The sequence below is a fragment of the Schistocerca cancellata genome, chromosome 6 (assembly GCF_023864275.1).
Source record: "Schistocerca cancellata isolate TAMUIC-IGC-003103 chromosome 6, iqSchCanc2.1, whole genome shotgun sequence".
Taxonomy (NCBI): Eukaryota; Metazoa; Arthropoda; class Insecta; order Orthoptera; family Acrididae; genus Schistocerca; species Schistocerca cancellata.
The window spans coordinates 191,444,314-191,470,359 of NC_064631.1; the positions used below are offsets into that span (position 1 = coordinate 191,444,314).

Here is a 26,046-nt window from a genome sequence, read left to right on the forward strand (position 1 = left end):
ATGCCAGCAAAAAGTGTCAGCGTCCGAACCATTCATTGAAACATCATCGATATGGGATTTCGGAGTCGAAGGCCCTTGATGACTGCACGACACAAAGCTTTACGCCTCGCCTGGGCACGTCAATACCAACACTGGTTTGTCGATGCCTGGAAACATTTTCCTGGTCAGCGAATGTCGCTTCACATTGCATCGAGCTGATGGACGTGTACGTGTATGGAAATAGCTTCATGAATCCAGGGCCCCTGCATGTCAGCAGTGGACTGTTCAAGCTGGTGGAAGCTATGCACTGGTGTGGGGCGTGTGAAGTCGGAGTGATATAAGACCCGTCGTACGTCTAGGTACGACTCTGACAGGTGACATGTATGTAAGCATCCCATCTCACCATCTGCATCCATTCATGTTCATTGTGCATTCCGACGGACTTGGACAATTCCAGCAGGACAACGCGACACCCCACACAGAGTGGCTCCAGGAACACTCGTCTGGGTTTAAACACTTCCGCTGGCCGCCAAACTTCGCAGACATGAACATTATTGAGCATATCTGGGATACCTTGCAACATGCTGTACTCGTACTCTTGCGGATTTATGGACAGCCCTGCAGGATTCATGGTGTCAGTTCCCTCCAGCACTACTTCAGGCATTTGTCGAATTCATGCCACGTCATGTTGCGGCACGTCTGGTGCTCACGGGGGCCCTACATGATATTAGGCAGGAGTACCAGTTTCTTTGGCTCTTCAATGTAAGAATATTAATAATAATTTCTTCTGGGTCAATGGCCTGGTGCAAGTCTTCCTAGTGGACATCACTTAGGCGACTTGCTCATCCCTAACCTATCACATTTATCCAACTCGGGAAAGGGGACCTACAGTATACTGTGGGATCTTAACCACGACGTTTCTAGCGACTCCTCACATCGTTGACCAGAGAAGGCTAGGTTATAACGAAGGCTGAAGAACCTGTCGTCCAACCAAGATTCGATCCAACGTCTACAGGCATCCACTTTAAAGCTTTTTTTTATGCAGCTTGTAATGTTGTTGCTTAATTTGAGGTGTAAGCGGTGCTGATATTCAAGACAAGCGGATTAAAAGCTGTGAGCTATCTGGAGAAGTTAACCTTGCATTACTGAGCAACTGTTTCACCAGGTATCCAGTCTAGCTTACTAAATTCCCAACCAGACTAACATGAATAGGTTTGTCGATGCCTTTTAATCGTCATACGACAACCGGTGATATATATATAAAAGGCAATTTAAATAAAAAGAAATAAATCAGTTTATATTTGGAAATTTATTTTAACATTGATCATTGAAATTTCAGCATATTAAACTTGATTCATAACTAAACTGGTGCCTTATTTAGGATTGTGAAAATGTGAGTTTGTAATCTTACAGAACACATCAAATATGGAGCCAAGATTGGGAGACTGCATACAACACTGCATTCATAAAATAACACACGAAGAACGTTGAAACATATGCAAGGGGAAATTAACCACAACCAACCGATTCAATTTTCACCCAAAGAAGTTACGTTCGTAGCGCAATCCTATCTGTCATGTAATTACCACACACTGGTATACTAAATTCATACTATCTCCCTGTGAAATCTTCCCGAAAAGAATAGCTGAGGGCTACTTTGATGATTACGCCACATGCTTCACGTGGTCAACTTGGTTTACACAAAGAGTGTACTCCACAATAATTTTGATAATTAAAATAAATTAGATCGAAAAGCAATTTACAAAAGAAAAACCTCGAACTGGTTACTATCGTCTTACTATTAACCTGATGGGTAAAACAACTGTACAAGCACGTGGTACTGGTCTCACAAAGTACACCCCACGTGGGTTGAACATAAAGAAAAGTTGCTATATTGAAAAATATTGTCAAGGCGAGACATTATAATCTCACGCACATTCGCATTTAAGATTGATGATCTTAGTTAGAGTTACTGATCAACATGTGGTCCCACTTTACTCACAAAGTAGTGACAAAGCAACTACTGGAAGATATTCTGAACTTCTCACTCGAAATACACTGCGTTGCAATTTAAGATAACATTAGATATTTTAGAGCTAAACCTGAAATAAAGGTGATTAAATTTTCAGTTAGGCTGAACTTAAGAAATCCATTGTCCTACGGACTTAGCAGACACGCGCTTAGCCGGAGATCTTACCACTTCAGACGCTCGCCATGGACAGACTGACCTGGTCTCCTACCGAGCGTGCTAACAGACACAAACGGAAGTGAGAGGCAGCTTCCTATACCAACATGACAAGGGGCGGACAGGACCATACTAAGAATAGAAACCTCTCTGCTTTTAGAAAGCGTAGCTACCTGTTCCGACGTTGGTCCTACTGTTCTCTAGCAGACAGGCTTGTCTGCTACTCTCAAGCATGCAACTAGAAATACATTTGCTCATTCATCCTCTCACACAGACGGGAAGGGGGATGACAGTATCTTATCATATACAGTATATAAAAGGAAGCGGATGTAGGTTCCGTATGAGACTGTGTGACATGAATTACATATAAACTGTGTTTTAAAGTGTAGTAGTGTGACATAATCGTTCTTGTTTATGTGTAAAAGTAACACGTTCCATTGCTCAGTCTCCTCCCAGATAGTCAGAAACACGACAGTAAATTTAGAAGAGGAATTTATGCCGTAAATGACAACATATTTAAGAAATTAACATGAAAGGAATCCAACAGAGACCTTTCAAGCTTTCCATGAATCAGCCAATCTCTTATCTTCCTCACTGCTTACATTTCAGGACTTCGTCTTCAATGTGACGCTGCGTGAAAGGTCATGATGAGCGTGGGGAGGGGGAGAAGTTAACGAACACACTGCGTAAATACTTCGTGAAGAGCATATGGTACTTGGATGTCTGTTTGAGGGCGTTGTGAGCATTTTGTGGGTACCACCAGAAATCGAGCTCCTCTTTCTCCTCTTTATCGGAGACGTAGTCGATTGTCATTCCCTTGAGCCATGTCAGTACATGACGTTTTGCAGGGAGAAAGCAAGAGTCATTCGGACAGAGGAGAGTCCGAGGTTCAGTCACATCAGCTGTGAAGCAGAAGCAACAAGATAAAATCTTCTGTGACAGTCGCCAAACGCCAGACAACGACACACATTGAAACAAAGTTCATGAGTACCCAGAGGGCGATAGTCAGAGCGGAGGGGAAGTCCGTTAATCCAATAGTATGGAGCCGGCGTCTCATCACATATTTTTTCTTGGTCTCTTGATACCACATCGCGCGCCCGTTAGTGGGTAAAAAGTGGTGGTGTATCGTTCCCCACATGCGGCCAATGGGCTGTTGGGTACTTCGTTTCTACCACGTTATGCGAAGTCGCCCACAGAATGATGGTGTAAAAATCTGTTGTCTTTAGTGGGCGTGTTGCAGGGAGATCTGAGATCACATAACTGTGCTCAAGAATCAATGTCGATACATGGGAGTGCTCTGTTGCGATATGCATGACCGATTGCAGGGGGTTATCAGGGACCATCATCAGAAACTCCAATAGCCAACCTCTTAGAGAGGCATGTTGACTGTTCCATCGTTTCCACATATTGCTCCCATAGAGGGCAACTACCTACACCAAAACGTTAACCAGTCCCAGCCCTCGATCATGAAGGGGCAGGGTGAGAGTGTCATAATGTACTTTAAATAAGTGTCTTGTGGATAAGAAATAACGGAAGGTCACCTGATTCAGTTTTGGTGGCATGTACAGGTTCAGGTTGGTTGATTGTTGGAGTTAAAGGGAACAAACTGTGAAGTCACCAGCCCCTTCATCTTAAACATATCAAACCAGGAACAATCCTTAGAAGAGCGATACAAATGGCAAATCCTGGAATGCTCTATTGTAAGCAAACTACAATAAGACAGAGATAAAATCAAGGCAAAGTAGGAGGGCAATGAAAGAGTATAAGATGGGCAAGCTGCTCTGCCCAGAATGCACTTGGAGAACCCCACAGCATGGGATGCGATGGGATATGCACCTTATTCACTCAGCAGCACCACCTCATCGTCCGTTACCTAAGGAAATGAGAAGCACAGACAAGATGATAAAATTTTAGGAAAGATAAAACATTAAAAACGGCAGATACAAAAAATCAGAAGAAAAAGATGGGAAGGATGGGACCCAGGCCAGACTGCTGACAAGGGGCTGTCGTGGGTCCCCTGGGCCAGACCAGGCGAGGGGTGCCCTTCCAACCCCTCAGGCGGTCAATGAGGCCAAACTGCCCCACATCACAGAGACAAGTAGAAATCATCTTCATAGGTGAAATGGGTTTTGTACCCGTGGTCTAGGGGTAGCGTCTTTGATTCATAATCAAAAACGTCTTCGGTCCCGGGTTCGATCCCCGCCACTGCCTAAATTTTGATAAATAATCAGCATTGGCGGCCGAAGACTTCCGACATAAGAAGTCAGCCTCATTCTGCCAACGGCCTTATCAAAGAGGGCGGAGGAGCGGATAGAGGTTCAGGGAACTCTCTTGTCCTAGGGGTGAGAAATTGCCCCTAAAGGCGGAAGAATCACCAATGATCAACGACATGAGGATGCAGAAGGCAATGGAAACCACTGCATTAAAGACACGTAGCGTGTATCCACAGGACATGTGGCCTGTATTAGAAGAAGTGTCATGATCATCTATGCATTGGCAAAAGATTCCGGAATAGTCCCCCATTCGGATCTCCGGGAGGGGACTGCCAAGGGGGAGGTTACCATGAGAAAAAGATTGAATAATCAACGAAAGGATAACGTTCTACGAGTCGGGGCGTGGAATGTCAGAAGCTTGAACGTGGTAGGGAAACTAGAAAATCTGAAAAGGGAAATGCAAAGGCTCAATCTAGATATAGTAGGGGTCAGTGAAGTGAAGTGGAAGGAAGACAAGGATTTCTGGTCAGATGAGTATCGGGTAATATCAACAGCAGCAGAAAATGGTATAACAGGTGTAGGATTCGTTATGAATAGGAAGGTAGGGCAGAGGGTGTGTTACTGTGAACAGTTCAGTGACCGGGTTGTTCTAATCAGAATCGACAGCAGACCAACACCGACAACGATAGTTCAGGTATACATGCCGACGACGCAAGCTGAAGATTAACAGATAGAGAAAGTGTATGAGGATATTGAAAGGGTAATGCAGTATGTAAAGTGGGACGAAAATCTAATAGTCATGGGCGACTGGAATGCAGTTGTAGGGGAAGGAGTAGAAGAAAAGGTTACAGGAGAATATGGGCTTGGGACAAGGAATGAAAGAGGAGAAAGACTAATTGAGTTCTGTAATAAGTTTCAGCTACTAATAGCGAATACCCTGTTCAAGAATCACAAGAGGAGGAGGTATACTTGGAAAAGGCCGGGAGATACGGGAAGATTTCAATTAGATTACATCATGGTCAGACAGAGATTCCGAAATCAGATACTGGATTGGAAGGCGTACCTAGGAGCAGATATAGACTCAGATCACAATATAGTAGTGATGAAGAGTAGGCTGAAGTTCAAGACATTAGTCAGGAAGAATCAATACGCAAAGAAGTGGGATACGGAAGTACTAAGGAATGACGAGTTTCTTTTGAAGTTCTCTAACGCTATAGATACAGCAATAAGGAATAGCGCAGTAGGCAGTACAGTTGAAGAGGAATGGACATCTCTAAAAAGGGCCATCACTGAAGTTGGGAGGGAAAACATAGGTACAAAGAAGGTAGCTGCGAAGAAACCATGGGTAACAGAAGAAATACTTCAGTTGATTGATGAAAGGAGGAAGTGCAAACATGTTACGGGAAAATCAGGAATACAGAAATACAAGTCGCTGAGGAATGAAATAAATAGGAAGCGCAGGGAAGCTAAGACGAAATGGCTGCAGGAAAAATGTGAAGACATCGAAAAAGATATGATTGTCGGAAGGACAGACTCAGCATACAGGAAAGTCAAAACAACCTTTGGTGACATTAAAAGCAACGGTGGTAACATTAAGAGTGCAACGGGAATTCCACTGTTAATTGCAGAGGAGAGAGCAGATAGGTGGAAAGAATACATTGAAAGCCTCTATGAGGGTGAAGATTTGTCTGATGTGATAGAAGAAGAAACAGGAGTCGATTTAGAAAAGATAGGGAATCCAGTACTAGAATCGGAATTTAGAAGAGCTTTGGAGGACTTACGGTCAAATAAGGCAGAAGGGATAGATAACATTCCATCAGAATTTCTAAAATCATTGGGGGAAGTGGCAACAAAACGACTATTCACGTTGGTGCGTAGAATATATGAGTCTGGCGATATACCACCTGACTTTCGGAAAAGCATCATCCACACAATTCTGAAGACGGCAAGAGCTGACAAGTGCGAGAATTATCACACAATCAGCTTAACAGCTCATGCATCGAAGCTGCTTACAAGAATAATATACAGAAGAATGGGAAAAAAAATTGAGAATGCGCTAGGTGACGATCAGTTTGGCTTTAGGAAAAGTAAAGGGACGAGAGAGGCAATTCTGGCGTTACGGCTAATAATGGAAGCAAGGCTAAAGAAAAATCAAGACACTTTCATAGGATTTGTCGACCTGGAAAAAGCGTTCGACAATATAAAATGGTGCAAGCTGTTCGAGATTCTGAAAAAAGTAGGGGTAAGCTATAGGGAGAGACGGGTCATATACAATATGTACATCAACCAAGAGGGAATAATAAGAGTGGACGATCAAGAACGAAGTGCTCGTATTAAGAAGGGTGTAAGACAAGGCTGTAGCCTTTCGCCCCTACTATTCAATCTGTACATCGAGGAAGCAATGCTGGAAATAAAAGAAAGGTTCAGGAGTGGAATTAAAATACAAGGTGAAAGGATATCAATGATACGATTCGCTGATGACATTGCTATCCTGAGTGAAAGTGAAGAAGAATTAAATGATCTGCTGAACGGAATGAACGGTCTAATGAGTACACAGTATGGTTTGAGAGTAATTTGAGGAAGAAATTTCTGAGGATGTACGTCTGGAGTACAGCATTATATGGTAGTGGAACATGGACTGTGGGAAAACCGGAACAGAAGAGAATCGAAGCATTTGAGATGTGGTGCTACAGACGAATGTTGAAAATTAGGTGGACTGATAAGGTAAGGAATGAGGAGGTTCTACGCAGAATCAGAGAGGAAAAGAATATGTGGAAAACACTTATAAGGAGAAGGGACAGGATGATAGGACATCTGCTAAGACATGAGGGAATGACTTCCATGGTACTAGAGGGGGCTGTAGAGGGCAAAAACTGTAGAGGAAGACAGAGATTGGAATACGTCAAGCAAATAATTGAGGACGTAGGTTGCAAGTGCTACTCTGAGATGAAGAGGTTAGCACAGGAAAGGAATTCGTGGCGGGCCGCATCAAACCAGTCAGTAGACTGATCACAAAAAAAACTACTGTTTAGCAAGAAGAATGGTATTATATTCCTTTGAAAACCTTACGGAACCTGCATTTATCCATTCTGAGACAGCTGGAAGCTATTTTGAATGCCAGAGGGTTTCCTACGCCGTATTGGGCATGGTAATACGTTTTTGGTTTTTTCACATTTCCGTTGAACGCCTGTATAATCCTCACTGCTGTCACGGCCCCAGACTATTTAACTATGACAAAGATATAATAAAACATATTGTATAGGTTCATCCATTAATGCTCAGGCAGACCCAAACGGCCCAGCGACCTATATCTCTAACGTCGATCAGTTGTAGAATTTTGGAACACGTATTATGTTCGAGAACAATGACTTTTCTGGAGACTAGAAATCTACTCTGTAGGAATCAGCATGGGTTTCGAAAAAGACGATCGTGTGAAACTAAGCTCGCGCTATTCGTCCACGAGACTCAGAGGGCCATAGACACGGGTTCACAGGTAGATGCCGTGTTTCTAGACTTCCGCAAGGCGTTCGATACAGTTCCCCACAGTCGTTTAATGAACAAAGTAAGAGCATACAGACTATCAGACCAATTATGTGATTGGATTGAAGAGTTCCTAGATAACAGATCGCAGCATGTCATTCTCAATGGAGAGAAGTCTTCCGAAGTAAGAGTGATTTCAGGTGTGCCGCAGGGGAGTGTCGTAGGACCGTTGCTATTCACAATAAACATAAATAACCTTGTGGATGACATCGGAAGTTCACTGAGGCTTTTTGCGGATGATGCTGTGGTATATCGAGAGGTTGTAACAATGGAAAATTGTACTGAAATGCAGGAGGATCTGCAGCGAATTGACGCATGGTGCAGGGAATAGCAATTGAATCTCAATGTAGACAAGTGTAATGTGCTGCGAATACATAGAAAGAAAGATCCCTTATCATTTAGCTACAATATAGCAGGTCAGCAACTGGAAGCAGTTAATTCCATAAATTATCTGGGAGTACGCATTAGGAGTGATTTAAAATTGAAAGATCATATAAAGTTGATCGTCGGTAAAGCAGATGCCAGACTGAGATTCATTGGAAGAATCCTATGGAAATGCAATCCGAAATCAAAGGAAGTAGGTTACAGTACGCTTGTTTGCCCACTGCTTGGAATACGTCAAGCAAATAATTGAGGACGTAGGTTGCAAGTGCTACTCTGAGATAAAGAGATTAGCACAGGAAAGGAATTCGTGGTGGGCCGCATCAAACCAGTCAGTAGACTGATGACCAAAAAAAAAAAAAAAAGGTGAAATGTAAAACCATGTCAGCCGCTTTGGCGTTGTCCAATAGCACCAGAGGTAGGTACTTACGGATATGGCAGCAAGAGAGGGGAAGAAAACCAATGTGCACTCCGTGTGCATACCGGGGGGAGTCATTCCAGATGTGGAAAGGGTCCTTCCGGATGCCATGAATGGTACAGGGTGCACCCATCTGCAGGTGGTCGCTCATGTCGGCACCAATGATGTGTGTCGCTATGGATCGGAGGAAATCCTCTCTGGCTTCCGGCGGCTATCTGATTTGGTGAAGACTGCCAGTCTCGCTAGCGGGATGAAAGCAGAGCTCACCATTTGCAGCATCGTTGACAGGACTGACTGATGGCCTTGGCAAGTACAGAAAGGGCAACAGCCTCAAAGGGTGCGGGGCAAAGTCAGGACATGCGGGGACCAAGCAGCAATCGGTATTGTAATTGTAAACTGTCGAAGCGGCATTGGTAAAGTACCGGAACTTCAAGCGCTGATAGAAAGCACCGAAGCTGAAATCGTTATAGGTACGGAAAGCTGGCTGAAGCCAGAGATAAATTCTGCCGAAATTTTTACAAAGGCATAGACGGTGTTTAGAAAGGATAGATTGCATGCAACCGGTGGTGGCGTGTTTGTCGCTGTTAGTAGTAGTTTATCTTGTAGTGAAGTAGAAGTGGATAGTTTCTGTTAATTATTATGGGTGGAGGTTACACTCAACAACCGAGCTAGGTTAATAGTTGGCTCCTTTTACCGACCTCCCGACTCAGCAGCATTAGTGGCAGAACAACTGAGAGAAAATTTGGAATACATTTCACATAAATTTTCTCAGCATGTTATAGTCTTAGGTGGAGATTTCAATTTACCAGATATAGACTGGGACACTCAGATGTTTAGGACGGGTGGTAGGGACAGAGCATCGAGTGACATTATACTGAGTGCACTATCCGAAAATTACCTCGAGCAATTAAACAGAGAACCGACTCTTGGGGATAACATCTTGGAGCTACTGATTACAAACAGACCCGAACTTTTCGACTCTGTAAGTGCAGAACAGGGAATCAGTGATCATAAGGCCGTTTAGCATCCCTGAATATGGAAGTTAATAGGAATATAAAAAAAGGGAGGAAGGTAGAAGGCAGATTTCATACTACCTAACAGATCAAAACGCAAATTTCTGTTTCGACACTGACAATGTTGAGTGTTTATGGAAAAAGTTCAAGGCAATCGTAAAATGCGTTTTAGACAAATACGTGCCGAGTTAAACTGTGAGGGACGGGAAAAACCCACCGTGGTTCAACAACAAAGTTAGGAAACTACTGCGAAAGCAAAGAGAGCTTCACTCCAAGTGTAAACGCAGCAAAAACCTCTCAGACAAACAGAAGCTAAACGATGTCAAAATTAGCGTAAGGAGGGCTATGCGTGAAGCGTTCAGTGAATTCGAAAGTAAAATTCTATGTACCGACTGGGCAGAAAATCCTAGGAAATCCTGGTCTTACGTTAAATCAGTAAGTAGCTCGAAACAGCATATCCAGACACTCCGGGATGATGATGGCATTGAAACAGAGGATGACACGCATAAAGCTGAAATACTAAACACCTTTTTCCAAAGCTGTTTCACAGAGGAAGACCGCACTGCAGTTCCTTCTCTAAATCCTCGCACAAACGAAAAAATGGCTGACATCGAAATAAGTGTCCAAGGAATAGAAAAGCAACTGGAATCACTCTACAGAGGAAAGTCCACTGGACCTGACGGGATACCAATTCGATTCTGCACAGAGCACGCGAAAGAACTTGCCTCTCTTCTAACAGCCGTGTACCGCAAGTCTCTAGAGGAACGGAAGGTTCTAAATGATTGGAAAAGAGTCCCAGTCTCCAAGAAGGGTCGTCGAGCAGATGCGCAAAACTATAGACCTATATCTCTGACGTCGATCTGTTGTAGAATTTTAGAACATGGTTTTTGCTCGCGCATCATGTCTTTTTTGGAAACCCAGAATCTACTCTGCAGGAATCAACATGGATTCCGGAAACAGCGATCGTGTGAGACGCAACTCGCTTTATTTGTTCATGAGACCCAGAAAATATTAGATACAGGCTCCCAGGTAGATGCTATTTTCCTTGACTTCCGGAAGGAGTTCGATACAGTTCCGCACACTGTCGCCTGATAAACAAAGTAAGAGCCTACGGAATATCAGGGCAGCTGTGTGGCTGGATAGAAGAGTTTTTAGCAACCAGAACACAGCATGTTGTTATCAATGGAGAGACGTCTACAGACGTTAAAGTAACCTCTGGCGCGCCACAGGGGAGTGTTATGGGACCATTGCTTTCCACAATATATATAAATGACCTAGTAGACAATGTCGGAAGTTCCATGTGGCTTTTCGCGGATGGTGCTGTAGTATACAGGGAAGTTGCAGCATTAGAAAATTGTAGGGAAATGCAGGAAGATCTGCAGCGGATAGGCACTTGGTGCAGGGAGTGGCAACTGACCCTTAACATAGACAAATGTAATGTATTGCGAATACATAGAAAGAAGGATCCGTTATTGTATGATTATATGATAGCGGACAAACACTGGTAGCAGTTACTTCTGTAATATATCTGGCAGTATGCGTGCGGAACGATTTGAAGTGGAATGATCTTATAAAATTAATTGTTGGTAAGGCGGGTACCAGGTTGAGATTCATTGGGAGAGTCCTTAGAGAGCGTAGTCCATCAACAAAGGAGGTGGCTTACAAAACACTCGTTCGACCTATACTTGAGTATTGCTCATCAGTGAGGGATCCGTACCAGATCGGGTTGACGGATGAGATTGAGAAGATCCAAAGAAGAGCGGCGCATTTCGTCACAGGGTTATTTGGTAACCGTGATAGCATTACGGAGATGTTTAGCAAACTCAAGTGGCAGACTCTGCAAGAGAGGCGCTCTGCATCGCGGTGTAGCTTGCTGTCCAGGTTTCGAGAGGGTGCGTTTCTGGATGAGGTATCGAATATATTGCTTCCCCCTACTTATACCTCCCGAGGAGTTCACGAATGTAAAATTAGAGAGATTCGAGCGCGCACGGAGGCATTCAGACAGTCGTTCTTCCCGCGAACCATACGCGACTGGAACAGAAAAGGGAGATAATGACAGTGGCTTGCGGAGTATAAATGTAGATGTAGATGTAGATGTGAGGAAGCTTAAGAGATCGCCGCAAAATAGCCAATTTGAGCAATGTAGTAGTATGTGGGCCACTGTCAGGTGGGGTCCACATTTGTGGTAAGGTGGTTCCTCACATTAGAGAATGTGGCCATGGGTTTGCCAGGTGAGGCCAATGTATAGCCAACAATGAAGAGTGAATTCCCTGTGGGAGGCGCAAGGGGAAGACCGCCACGTGGTCAAAGTCTCTTTTATCGCCTTCAGTTTATGTGGGGAGTCCAGGGTGGGTCATACCGAGTTCCAGACCTCCAGCAACCGACGGCATAGAGTCGATCAAAGGTCCAGTTCTGGAACTCCCATTTCCAAAATCGGTAGCCAAATCTGACAAGCGATCAGCTTGTTCCTTTCTTGAAATCACAACATGTCCAGGAGTCCAAACAAAGATGTCTAGCTGTCTAACTTGATTGAGATCCTGGATATCCACTGCTGATCGGTGATGAAGGTAGCACTGGTCTATAACCAGAAGGCTCCTCAGGGAGTCGCTGCAGCTTAGAAGCAAAAACAAGCATGGCTAAGGGCTCGTTTAATGGCCACCAATTCAGCAGTGAAGACACTGCATCCATTCAGAAAGCAGCATAGTTTACTGCGCCTTGCTTGTGCATATGCAAAATGGGTTCACCCGTCAACCATTTGGCCATCAGTTTATACTACTTCTCAATGTGGAAGTGCATCCAGGACAGCCAGAAATACATGGCGAAACACCATGGGGTCAGCCAAACCTTTTGATCCAAAGGATAAATCGAGACACATCAGATGTCGGGGTACGTGCCATAGGGGTTGTCCCCAGACAAGAGGTGACAGTGGGAGAAGTTGGAATTCAGAACAGACACACTGTTGACTAACTGCAGTTGCGACCATAGTTCTGGATCTCTGTTGTGGGAGATGGATTTCACTATTAGGAAAAAGCACACAGTACTTTGGATGTGTAGGGGAGCTGTGATTGTGCATACCATAACTGTGTAGCTGTGTGCCTGATCCGTAGTGGACCGACTCCACCTCTGCGAGTAGGCCATTCTCAGGGCTAGTTTAAAAGGCTCCTGTTGCAAGTCGGACCCCACAGTGGTTTACTGCATCCAGCGATTACAATGCTGAGGGTGATGCCAAACAATATGCCAGGCTCCCATAATCAAGATGGGATGGTATCATCGCTTTGTTTGGTTGCAGAGGAGTAGAGCAGCCTGCACTTCAGCTCGTGGTACTGAGGCATCAAAGTGTATTAAGATGTAGCCAGCACCTTTGCTTAAGCGAAGATCGGGAACCCATGCCGCCAGGAATCAGAAACCAGTTCCAAAAAGAGATAAGTTTATACCACGTTGAGTGATTGGACGTCGACGTAAAGTTGTGGTTGTTGAAGAACAATATGATGGCAACAGAAGTGTATGACGCGAGTCTTGGCGGCAGAAAACTGCAAGCCAAGGACTAGGGCCCATGACTGCGCCTTTCAAATGGGTCCCCGCAGTTGATGTTCTACACTCACAGTAGAGGAGCAATAGTGCAAGCAATAGTCGTTAGCATACAAAGGGGGTGATACTGAAGACCCCACAGCTTCTGCTAGACTGTTGATTGACACTGGAAGGAGAGGGACACACAATACAGAGCCCTGGTCATTCTCTTGGGTATGGGGGTACTGTGGAAAGCAGCAACTCGAACTCGGAAAGTACAGTGTGACAAGACGTTCTGCATGAAGTTCTGGACAAAAATCGGAAGCTGGCCCTGGAATCACCACTCACGTAAGGTAGCGAAAATGTGGTGTCGCCATGTGCTGTCATAAACCTTCAGGATGTCGAAGAAGACAGCGATAAGGTGTTGACGTCGGTCAAAAACTGTTCTGATGGCAGACTCCAGCCAAACGTAATTATCGACAGTGGAACAGCCTTGGAGAAAACTGCCCTGGGACGGAGCCAGAAGGCCCCAAGGGTTAAGGAACCAACACAGCTGATGGCTCACCATGCATTTGAGCAACTTACACAAAACATTGGTCGGATTAATCGGACGATAGGCGTCCGTCTCTAGGGAATGCTTACCTAGTTTCAGTACCAGGGTGATGATAGTTTCCCACCATTGAAAAGGGAACTCACCTTCACTCCAGATACAGCTGAAGATGGTAAAGAGATAACGCTGACAACCCACTGATAGGCGTTTGAGCATTTTGTTGTGGATGTGGTCTGGCCATGGTGCTGTATCAGGGCAAAGGTATAGGGCACTGAAGAATTCCATTCACTTAATGGAGCATTATAGGACTCCAGGCAGTGTGTAATGAAAGATAAAGTACAATCACTCCATCCGCTATTTAAGGACATGAGAGGCAAGCTGATAACTCTCCAATGCAGAGACTCAAGCATAAAACAGAGCAAGCCGTTTGGCGACAGCATCTGGGACTGTGGAAACAGCACCGTTCAAGGAAAGGCCAACTTCACCTGTTGAAAACTCGTACCCATAGAGGCGTCGATCTTCATCCAGACCTGTGAAGGACGGTTATATTGTCCATTGGGTGAAAATACCATTCCCAGCATTCTTGCTTACGTCATTTTATTAATTGGTGGACTCAGGCATGAAGGTCAGCATTGTGATTTCTAAGGTCCACCAAGGGGATTCCAAAGAATAGTGGATTGCTAAGAAGGCTGCTGGAATAATGGCTGCTGTTGCAATTTAACGGCCTTCTCAATGTCTCCATTTAATGGGGAGCTCAGAACGACAATGGAGGTGAAAACATTACAACTGGCATTGTGGAGAACCCATCTACGCCGGCATTCATTCATGGGAGTGACACTGAGGGAGGTTACAGGAAGACTGGGAAGTGGTCGCTGCAGACAGGTCACAGGGGGCCCTCCAGGGGATGGACGGAAGAAGAAAAGGGCAGCAAATAGAAAGATCGATGGCTGAGTAAGTTTCATGTGCCACACTGAAGTGTGTGGAGGCACCAGTATTCAAGAGACAGAGGTCGAGATCTTGCAAGTATATTTTCGATGTTTTTACCATGGCCAGTGATCATGGTTCCGCCCTACAATGAGATATGGGCGCTGAAGTCGTACAAAATTAGCAAAGCTGAGGGGAGCTGAGAAACCAATGCAGACAATGTGTTATGAGTCACTCCACCATCAGGAGGGAGATAACACTACAGATGATAAAATCCTGAAATGTCCTTATCCAAACACCCACAGCCTCCAAAGTTTTATCTACAGGCACAAGTTCACTACATACAGAGTTCAGAACACACGTGCAACTGATACCCTATCATAATCGGTATGATTCTTACAGTAGTGATGAGGTGCAGAAATCCTTGTTGCTGGAAACTAGGTTTCCAGAAGAGCAATGCAGAAAGCAATCACTTGTAGCCAGTGGGTGAGAGGGTGTGGTATCAAGACACATAAGTTCTGAGACACGTTGCGTGGTACAGTCTGGAGCTTCAGGATTGCCACAGGAGCAAACATGTCCGATCTGGTGGCATGGGGGCCACCGGAATTGCCTTCGTCTTGGAAGACTTTTTTTGTCTTCTTTTTCATTAGGGGTTTTGGATGACTGACGGCTTCCCTGAATTAGTTTCAGGGAGTGAAGCCCTAGACCAGCAGTCTGTGGCTCCTTTCTGGTTGCAGACCAGCAGAAACCTTGGAGGGGAGTGTCCTGAGGGATCCTTTCCTGGCATGAGAAGCTGGGCAAGGATGAAAGGTCTGCACATGGGGGGTGGGAATCAGCATCCCTTGTGGGTGGGGAGCCACTGCTCCCAAACTAGGTGTGGGGGAGCAGCAGATGGAAAGTCCTCAATCATCAAGGGGCAGGCATGGTCGAAGTAGGATGCATAATGGAGGAGAGTGCCATCAGTAGCGAGGGCGACGTCGTCATAACCGTAGAATTTGTCATACATATAAGATTTAGATGCTCACACGTTTTCTTGTCCTCTTTGTATATCAGTCCATTCAGAATCTTATATTCCTGTATTTTTTCTCTGTCCAGAAGAAAGTGCACTCTAGTGACCAGGGAGAATGGTGCTCCCCACAGTTGATGCAGATGGGGGTAGGGGAGGAACACAAGGATCATTCGCATTCAATGGTCGTCCACAATCCCAACAGGCTGGGCTGGCTGGCATTGCAATGTGAAGACCTGTGCCTGAATTTCATACATTTGAAGCATCACATGCGTGGGGGGAATATACAGTTTCACATCACATCGGTATACCATCACCTTGACCTTTTCAGGCAACGAATCGCCATCAAAAACCAAGATGAAGGCCCTGGTAGCAACCTTGTTGTCCTTTGGTCTCCCATGAACATGACAGACAAAGTGTACACACCGTCACTCCAAGTTGGCGTGTAGCTCATTATCAGACTGCAAGGGGACGACTGTGAAAAATGATGCCTTGAACCATGTTCAGACTATTATGGCGAGTGTTAAGTCACTTGTCATAAACAACCAACGCCTGTGACTGGGCAGGAGAAGCTGTTTTCGTAAAAATTTGCCCACTCTTCATTTTGGAGACGGCTCCAACTTCCCCAAATTTGTCCTCTATAGTCTCTACAGAGAATAAAGGCTTTGTGGGCAAAAAAGAATCCCCATCTGTCCTTGTATGAACCAGGTATTAAGGGGAGTATTTTTCTGCTTGCCACTTAGCCCTATGTTCCTCGCACGTCATTGCCAGGAAGCAAACACTTTGAGGTTGTATCTGTCTGTGTTGAACAAGTTCTTTCCTTCTGTAGAGACTGCTGGTCCTTATGAACATCAGCAGGAGAAAGTTTCTAGCGTCTTCTACCCTTTTGGAAAGGAAAGGTGCTAAGATGGAAAAGCACAAAGATAGAACAGACACCACATTGGGTGACCTTCCCTGTGCGATCCACACTTCTGAAAAATTTGGGAAGCTGGAGGCAGGTCAAACCAACAATGAAACGATGTAGAGACTGTGGGAAATGAAATGGAAAATTAGGGTCTTAAATCATGTACCAGGTCCAAGCAGGGTCTGTATCACAAAGACCATCCAATGGAAAGGCAGAGGGGGGGAAGGGATTGTGCCAGTATAGGCCTGAACCACAGAAAGGGAAGTAGTGCTGCAAAGGCTGGGGTCCTATAGTGGCCAAGCACGTACCCACATAAGCCATCTGTGGGAAGAGGTTCAGGTATTCCTCAATTGCAGCTGGTTGAAGTTATAGAGCAGGTCTGACACACCATCACACGTACCATCTGTAATAACCATTGACAGTTTTCCGCAGCAGTTCCATGCACACTCTTCATGAACATGACTCCCAAATATCTCAGTTTAGTAAGTAGCAGGATGGTGTCGACAATGCCAGGCCTGAGACTGTGCCTGATATACAATGCTGCCAACTTCTTGATGTTCAAAAGATTATCCACAGCCTGTCCATATCACTTGATCCACTTTAGGATGTGGACTTCATCAGGGGAATGAACCAGCGGTAGTAGAAGGTGATGTCCTGCAGGGTGAAGCAGATACCCTGCATTCAGACCCCCTGATGAGAGACTCGAGTCTGATTGCATAAAGCTAGGCAAAAGTTGTTGTAGGGACCTCTTAATGGGTATTGGACCCACGCTCCATACATTGACATGAACCTTCTGCGAAAAGGAACTTCAGAATATCAATGAGGCTCGGGGGGGGGGGGGGGGGGAGGAATCCAATATGGTCCATCACCTGCAGGTGGAAGTTATGGTGTGGAGTGGAAGTGAAAGACACAATTGCCACTCTCAGGCAGCATGCTGAGGTGAGCACAATTTAGTCTCTGCAGTTGAAAGTGGCCATTTTTAGTCTGGCATCTCCCCCTCTGACGTCTGTTCCAGGTGATATCATCGTTGATGTCTTAATGTGTCTTGCCAACAGTCTGGTGAAGGTCTTGTAGCCGACGTTAAACAATGTAAATGGCCAATAATTGGCCTTCGTCTGGTTTGTACATGGGTATAAGAAGTTCTTCGACCAAAGTAGGTGGTACTGTGCAGTCTGGAAACTCAAATGGTAATCCATCTGACCCTGGAGACGAATTGTCCAAGGTGTCCTCCAGTTCTTTAGGCGAGACTTCCTCCATTCATATCATCACTGTTGCCATACTGACAGTGCACATCACCCGCTGTAACGTTTCTGCGGTGGTCTTGTCATCTGTGGTTATTTCCCGGTAAAAATGATGAAAATGATCCTCCATGGCTTGCACTATGCTTGCTTGGTCATGCAGGAGCGACCGTCTTGTGTCGTAAGGAGTGTGATTAACCGTCAGGAATGTTGGCACATGTCAGTTACAATGTTGTGCATGGTTAGGATCTCTGCGGCATTCGGTCGTGTAATCGTAAGCGATCTACAGCGCCTTCTAATCGGCACTTCGTCGATAATAGTATGTGAGCCTTGATTCAGTGTCTTACTCGTTGTCTGTCCGGCGATGGTGGTAGAGCACCGAGGTCCCTGAGCACTGCATAGTCTAGGAATCTGCTGGCGCCATGCAGCCATCTCCTTGTCAAACTTTGTGTATTGTTGGTTGGGCACAGAGGAGCCACCATGCCAAAGTCGAGGGGTATAGGGAGTGATGTGGTGCACAGTTGGTCCATGTTATGGCTAATTGGTGATGGCACACTTGTTCCTGGAAGGGAGGTACGTTCATATTCCAAACGCTGTTACTACGCCAGACTTATTGGGGTTGGAGATCCGTCATGCAGATGCAATGTGATCAGAGAAGGCCAGAGGATATTTTGGTGGCCACCACTCCCTGTTTATGACCTTGTGACACATATTTGTGAATCAGATGGTTTGCTGGGTAACTATTAAGATGTGTGTGTCCAGAGCTGTCACCATGTACCTTTTCACACAGGTCACGCGAGTGAAGATCATGAATCATCATACCCAGTTCCACACAAGGTGTTTGTTGTATGATTTAATCCTTGGGATGAAGGATGCAATTAAAATAGCTAGTGAAGATGCCATATTCGTACTATCCTAGGAAAAGTGAGCAATGTCCACGGAATAGAACCTGGCCCAGTCATGATATTTGGTGGTACCCAGTGGTGCACAAACATTAATGAATTGGATGTCAAGTGCCGTGAGTGCTAATCCTCGAATGGAGCTGGGATACATGATGTTGGTGGCTTCAATGGCCACTGTCACACCCTAAAATCGCCACGCTGGTGTGTGCGAGGCCACCGGGCATTATGTACGTTGCATAATATTTCAGAAGAGCATTGATTCGCACTTCTTGCAGGAATGCAAAGTCAACTCTTATGTCTCATATTGTTTCTCTCTGGAGTTGAATCTTGGCATCAGAGCTAACTGTGATGATGTTTACTGTGGTCAAGCAGTAAGTCAGGCAGTGCAATCATTGGGCACGTTATCCAGGGTGAAGAAAAGAGGATATCGCAAGGGATGTCACACCCTGTTGACTGCAGCACTCCCAGTGTTGTTCACACTAGATGCTCCAACAGCACCTCAGTGAGCCCCAGATCAGGGTCCTGCCTGGTCTTGATACCCTTAGCGTACAACGTGGTCGCAGAAATCTGTTCATGTTCTATAAGGTCATAGTTGTTGATAGGAAGGGAACGAGCAATTTCACAGCCTGCACTGGAACCTTCCTGCTGATCACTGTTCACCACAGAGGACTGCCAGATGGACGCTGCCCTCCCCACAGTCCATTCCACAGGGGTGGAGTCGGTGGCACTGGTGCTATCCTTGTGGTCGGCTTCCTGTGGGATCAGTTCTTTTTCATCGGTAGCTGCCGTGTTCAAACGTAGCATTGCTATTGGCTTTTTAGTTTACACTGTTTTCGTGCATAGCCTTCCGTGTCAGACAGTGGCATTGACTCGCACCTCGTCAGCACAAAGACATCGGTTGGTATGATAAATGAAGCGATTGTCATCCTGCAGTGCTCAGTGGTGCCGATGGCATTGTACAGAGTTCTGCCACTGGCTTGGCTGATTAATCTGCCAGGTGTCGGTCTACAGAGGGTTGTTCTGGTACATCAACATCCGTATGTTTTGTCTTAACAGGAGGAGACATCACGAGCGCTGCTGCCTATGTCACTTGGAGGCTGCTTAGATCACCTGGAGAATCGTCAGCGTCGGTGGAGACGCAACACCCTGCAGTGGAAGATGTGCGATCTGATTTTGGAGGCATTTGGAAAGTAGGTGACCTTCTTTGCCGCATCCATAACACGTTTTAGCCTGGCCGTCATAAATTCCTATGGCCCAGTAGTATATGTCGAGGTATGATAGGATGTGCTGGGTTTCAATGTGCGATTGGCGTAGCCTGTTGAGGACAGTATACATCTTACATTGGGTCCACTTTTCTGCCAAGTGTTCATCACCATGCCGTAGAGACGGAGCTACGCCACCAAGACCGACATGCATACAGGTAGTTTATCTATAGGTTTTGAAGAGTGTGTTCAAATCAAATGGCTCTGAGCACTATGGGACGTAATTTCTGAGGTCATCAGTCCCCTAGAACTTAGAACTACTTAAACGTAACTAACCTAAGGACATCACACACAGCCATGCCCGAGGCAGGATTCGAACCTGCGACCGTAGCGGTCGCGCGGCTCCAGACTGTAGCGCCTAGAACCGCTCGGCCACCCCGGCCGGCACTATGGTTCAGTTATGGACAGGAAACGAATAGAAGGAAGCTGTAATGTGGGAAGGGATGGAATGGGTGAGCTAAACCTGACAGCGAGATCTCATGGTCTGAGAATGGGAATCTGAAAAAACTGCAGTGAGAAAGGACACCGATTCTAGAATGAAATATTTCACTCTACAGCGGAGTGTGCGCTGATATGAAACTTCCTGGCAGATTAAAACTGTTTGCCGGACCGAGATTCGAACTCGGGACCTTTGCCTTTCGCGGGCAAGTGCTCTACCAACTGAGCTACCCAAGCACGACTCACGCCTCGTCCTCACAGCTTTAATTCCGCCAGGCAAAAGTCCCGAGTTCGAGTCTCGGTCTGGCACACAGTTTTAATCTGCCAGGAAGTTTCATATCAGCACACACTCCTCTGTAGAGTGAAATATTTCATTCTAGAAACATCTCCCAGGCTGTGGCTAAGCCATGTCTCCGCAATATCCTTTCTTCCAGGAGTGCTAGTTCTGCAAGGTTCGCAGGAGAGCTTCTGTGAAGTTTGGAAGGTAGGAGACGAGGTACTGGCGGAATTAAAGCTGTGAGGACTGGGCGTAAGTCGTGCTTGGGTAGCTCAGTTGGTAGAGCACTTGCCCGCGAAAGGCAAAGGTCCCGAGTTCGAGTCTCGGTCCACCACACAGTTTTAATCTGCCAGGAAGTTTCAGGACACAGATTGTTTATAAGTGTAGTATCTAATGCATGTTCTGGTACAGGCGAAGCTTTATACCCAGATTCAATCTGGAAAGTGTTGAGGTGTTTAGGCTTGTGTTTGCTGTGTGTGAGCAATTAGAGAAGGAATTTGATGAGCTTGTAAAGGATTTGTGTACTGTGGGAGCGCAATCAGATCCAGAAATCAATCGAAATGCATGGTGTACGAAGGTGAAGAGGTAGTTTTGGGAGAGTGGGAAACAAGAAGATGTAAGAATTTGTCAGTATGCAGCGTTGTAGAGACGTGTTAACTCTATGTTCGGCAACACAGTAATTATAATTTAATGGGCGCTTTCCATTACATTGTTATTAGGGAGCGTATTCATATTAGTTTAAGGGTTTTGGGTTGAGAGTTAACCAATCATATGTAGTGTCTTAGTTAATTGGTTGGACCTGTTTTGAATGGCTAAGTTGAAAGCATGGGCGTAGAAGCTGTGGGTGATTTATTTTAATTATTGCAGGGATTTCTGAAGCTTATTTATCGGACGAATCGATCACAGTGCTCACTGTTGCGCAATGCCAGTCCCGTCCACTGGCCGCTGACTAGAGTGACTATGCCATATACACTCCTGGAAATTGAAATAAGAACACCGTGAATTCATTGTCCAGGAAGGGGAAACTTTATTGACACATTCCTGGGGTCAGATACATCACATGATCACACTGACAGAACCACAGGCACATAGACACAGGCAACAGAGCATGCACAATGTCGGCACTAGTACAGTGTATATCCACCTTTCGCAGCAATGCAGGCTGCTATTCTCCCATGGAGACGATCGTAGAGATGCTGGATGTAGTCCTGTGGAACGGCTTGCCAAGCCATTTCCACTTGGCGCCTCAGTTGGACCAGCGTTCGTGCTGGACGTGCAGACCGCGTAAGACGACGCTTCATCCAGTCCCAAACATGCTCAATGGGGGACAGATCCGGAGATCTTGCTGGCCAGGGTAGTTGACTTACACCTTCTACAGCACGTTGGGTGGCACGGGATACATGCGGACGTGCATTGTCCTGTTGGAACAGCAAGTTCCCTTGCCGGTCTAGGAATGGTAGAACGATGGGTTCGATGACGGTTTGGATGTACCGTGCACTATTCAGTGTCCCCTCGACGATTACCAGTGGTGTACGGCCAGTGTAGGAGATCGCTCCCCACACCATGATGCCGGGTGTTGGCCCTGTGTGCTTCGGTCGTATGCAGTCCTGATTGTGGCGCTCACCTGCACGGCGCCAAACACGCATACGACCATCATTGGCACCAAGGCAGAAGCGACTCTCATCGCTGAAGACAACACGTCTCCATTCGTCCCTCCATTCACGCCTGTCGCGACACCACTGGAGGCGGGCTGCACGATGTTGGGGCGTGAGCGGAAGACGGCCTAACGGTGTGCGGGACCGTAGCCCAGCTTCATGGAGACGGTTGCGAATGGTCCTCGCCGATACCCCAGGAGCAACAGTGTCCCTAATTTGCTGGGAAGTGGCGGTGCGGTCCCCTACGGCACTGCGTAGGATCCTACGGTCTTGGCGTGCATCCGTGCGTCGCTGCGGTCCGGTCCCAGGTCGACGGGCACGTGCACCTTCCGCCGACCACTGGCGACAACATCGATGTACTGTGGAGACCTCACGCCCCACGTGTTGAGCAATTCGGCGGTACGTCCACCCGGCCTCCCGCATGCCCACTATACGCCCTCGCTCAAAGTCCGTCAACTGCACATACGGTTCACGTCCACGCTGTCGCGGCATGCTACCAGTGTTAAAGACTGCGATGGAGCTCCGTATGCCACGGCAAACTGGCTGACACTGACGGCGGCGTGCACAAATGCTGCGCAGCTAGCGCCATTCGACGGCCAACACCGCGGTTCCTGGTGTGTCCGCTGTGCCGTGCGTGTGACCATTGCTTGTACAGCCCTCTCGCAGTGTCCGGAGCAAGTATGGTGGGTCTGACACACCGGTGTCAATGTGTTCTTTTTTCCATTTCCAGGAGTGTATTAATACCACTCTCTTGCAGTGGCTAACATTACGGACACAGACCAATGCCGCATTATTTTCTTGCCTCATGTGATCTACGTATCTTTTGATTGCTATGACAGAACTTTCCTCACTGGAAACTATCCTAAACTGTAATAGGTTTGTTTACAAATAACTCATCTGCTACCAGTCACGATTTTCTTTATTTTATTTTTCGCACGACCCGTTTCGGGAAACGATTCCTATTTTCATGTGTGTTTTTTGTGTTTGTTATGCCATTTCTATGTGATGTTGTCGATGTGTGAGAGTCTGCTTCATTTCGTTGACTTTCTGCAATACATAAGAAAACACGCGATTTTTATTTGGTTGTCGATATTTTTGCGAAGTTAGTGGCGAAATTTAGAAGAATTTGTACTTAGAGTTTCCTTATGGCCCATTTGTGCAGTGTCACACACACTAAACATCACACACATCTTGTTGTACACATAAACAAAACAGTTACAAAGATGTTCCTACAAGCAGTCAACAGAGATGAGATTATAGGTCTTCCACCTTTCGTACAGAGGTTATTTACCTTGACTATTTGGATCATAATTTACTTATATCTATTTTACAATTGTGCTTACTTCTATGTGTTACTATTTTTATTTAAGTATGCTATCGAAACATCTGGAGAGATTCACTGATTCACTTTCAAGTTTTTCGTTTTTATATTTTATCTACATATTTTCTGTAATGTGAATATATCTCCAGTTCTTCTAGCAAATCCATTTTATGTCCTTTATTTAGACGGTGGAGTACTTAGACATTGTGCTCTATTTTTTTCAAATGGGTGTCCTGTATTATGTATATGTGTTGCTATGGCTGATGTAGTGTGCCTGTTGCGTGTGTAGGCTTTTATGTGCTCTGTGTACCTGGTGTTAAAATTTTGGCCTGTTTGTCCTAGGTACAACATGAAGCATTCCTGGCATGTTACCTTGTATATTCCAGAATCTGAGTATGGATCAAGCTTACACTTTAATTATGTATTCGTTTTTGTTGTAGTTTATTAGATGTAGAAAACCCAATTTTTACTTTGTGATTTTTGAAAATATTTGCAATCTTCTGTGATACATTGCCAATGTACGGGATACTAGATATACATGTTTTTTTCTTGATTTTTGAAAATATTTGCAATCTTCTGTGATACATTGCCAATGTACGGGATACTAGATATACATGTTTTTTCTTGATTTTTGAAAATATTTGCAATCTTCTGTGATACATTGCCAATGTATGGGATACTACATATACATTGTTTTTTCTTTTTCTTCTGTGGAGCAGTTTGTACCTGGGTCTTTCTTCACTTTGTCGAGGATTGTGTCAACCATTGAAGCATTGTAATCTTTGGCAACTGCAATCTTTTTCAATGTTTTTTTCTTGTTTCATGTGTTCTTGGTTCAATGGTATTTTAGTTGCCCTATGTAGCATTAACCTGTACGCTGCCTGTTTATGGATATTTGGGTGACATGAGGCTGCAGGGATTGTGGTGTCAGTAATTGTGTTTTTCCTATGAATTTTGAATGTGCATGTGTTGTTGTGTCTTGTAATATTTAGGTCTAGAAAGTTGATGCTCTTATTTTGCTCATGTTTCACTGTAGATTTGATTTACTCATGTAGATTATTGAAGTAACTTAGAATGTCTGTGATGTCTTCGGTATCCCCTTTCACTAAGAGTAGTGTGTCATCTACATATCAACTATAAAATTCAAATTTTCTTTAGGCAAGGTTCTTGCTGTTAAAATTTTTTTGTTCTTAGTAATTTATGTATATGTCAGCTATGGTACCAGCTATACATGATCCCATTGCTAGGCGATCTGGTTGTTTATAAATGTTGTCATTAAAAGTGAATTAGTTGTAACTTATGGTTAGCTGAAGGAGTTCCATAAATTCAACAATTTCTGTGTATGAAACTTTCTTGTGTTTCGTAAGGTTCTTTTGTATTTCTGTTACAGCTTCTTGCATGGGTATGTTCGAGTAAAGATTGGTGATGTCATGTGATATAAACTGGGCATCTTGGGGGGAGCTTTCTGGGTTTTAGTTCTTTAGCAAGTATCATGCTGTTTCTATGGAATAGGTTGCTTCATATGTATAATTTTTCATCAGTATGTTATTCAGTTTTTGTGACAGTTTGTAGACTGGGCTATTTATAGAGTTGACCACAGGACATATCGGATTTCCATCCTTGTGTATTTTTGGCTGTGCTCTTAGGCATGGTGCTTTGGATTCATGCATTTAAGGTATTTCTTTTCAGTTTCTGTCAGTAGGAAATGTGTATTCTTTAGTTGTTCCTTAATTTTATTTTGAAATTGTTTGGTTGGATCTTCTTCAATGTGCGTCAATTCAATTAGCGTCAAAAAATTCAGTGTTTTGTGTATGTATTCCTTTTCTTTCATCACAAATAATGTAGTACTTTTGTCTGACTTTACAACTATGGATTGGCTGCTTTGTTTATCCATTTATTATTTACGGATTTTACAGTTTTTTCATCATTTATTCTATATTTAGATCTAAATTTATCTTTATTCATTTCTTTCTCAAGAAGCTTGCTTACTTTGTGACCTATTGCTGCTTTTGTATTTTAATTTAATTTTGCAAGATCTGCTGCATTTTTAGTTGCAGCTAGAGGTTACGTTTTACATTGTATTTTAGTCCTTTTTGGAGCAGATCATTTTCTCTTTGGTCGAATTTTATGTCTGTGTTGTTCACCACTCTATTGTAAAATGTGTGTGTGTTTTTGTCAGTTATCTCAAGGTTTGATTTCTCATTTTGTTTGGATGTAAAGGTCTGTGGTTTCTTGTTATGTGTATTGCAAATGGTCAAGTACTCCTTGTCGACTATGTCTTGGATGTGCTTACATGTGCTGTTATAAACTGTGGGTTCCATGTTGTTTGCTGC

At 44.8% G+C, this 26,046-nt stretch overlaps 1 protein-coding gene and 1 non-coding gene across 2 annotated transcripts in view; both read right to left on the reverse strand.

The window, feature by feature from the left end:
• The window catches only part of LOC126088242 (esterase E4-like), a 450,967-nt gene that overhangs the window by 180,412 nt on the left and 244,509 nt on the right, over nucleotides 1–26,046 (reverse strand). The window lies entirely within an intron of this gene.
• On the reverse strand, nucleotides 20,624–20,698 carry Trnas-cga (transfer RNA serine (anticodon CGA)). Its single transcript has one exon. It is a non-coding gene; the product is annotated as a tRNA-Ser (tRNA).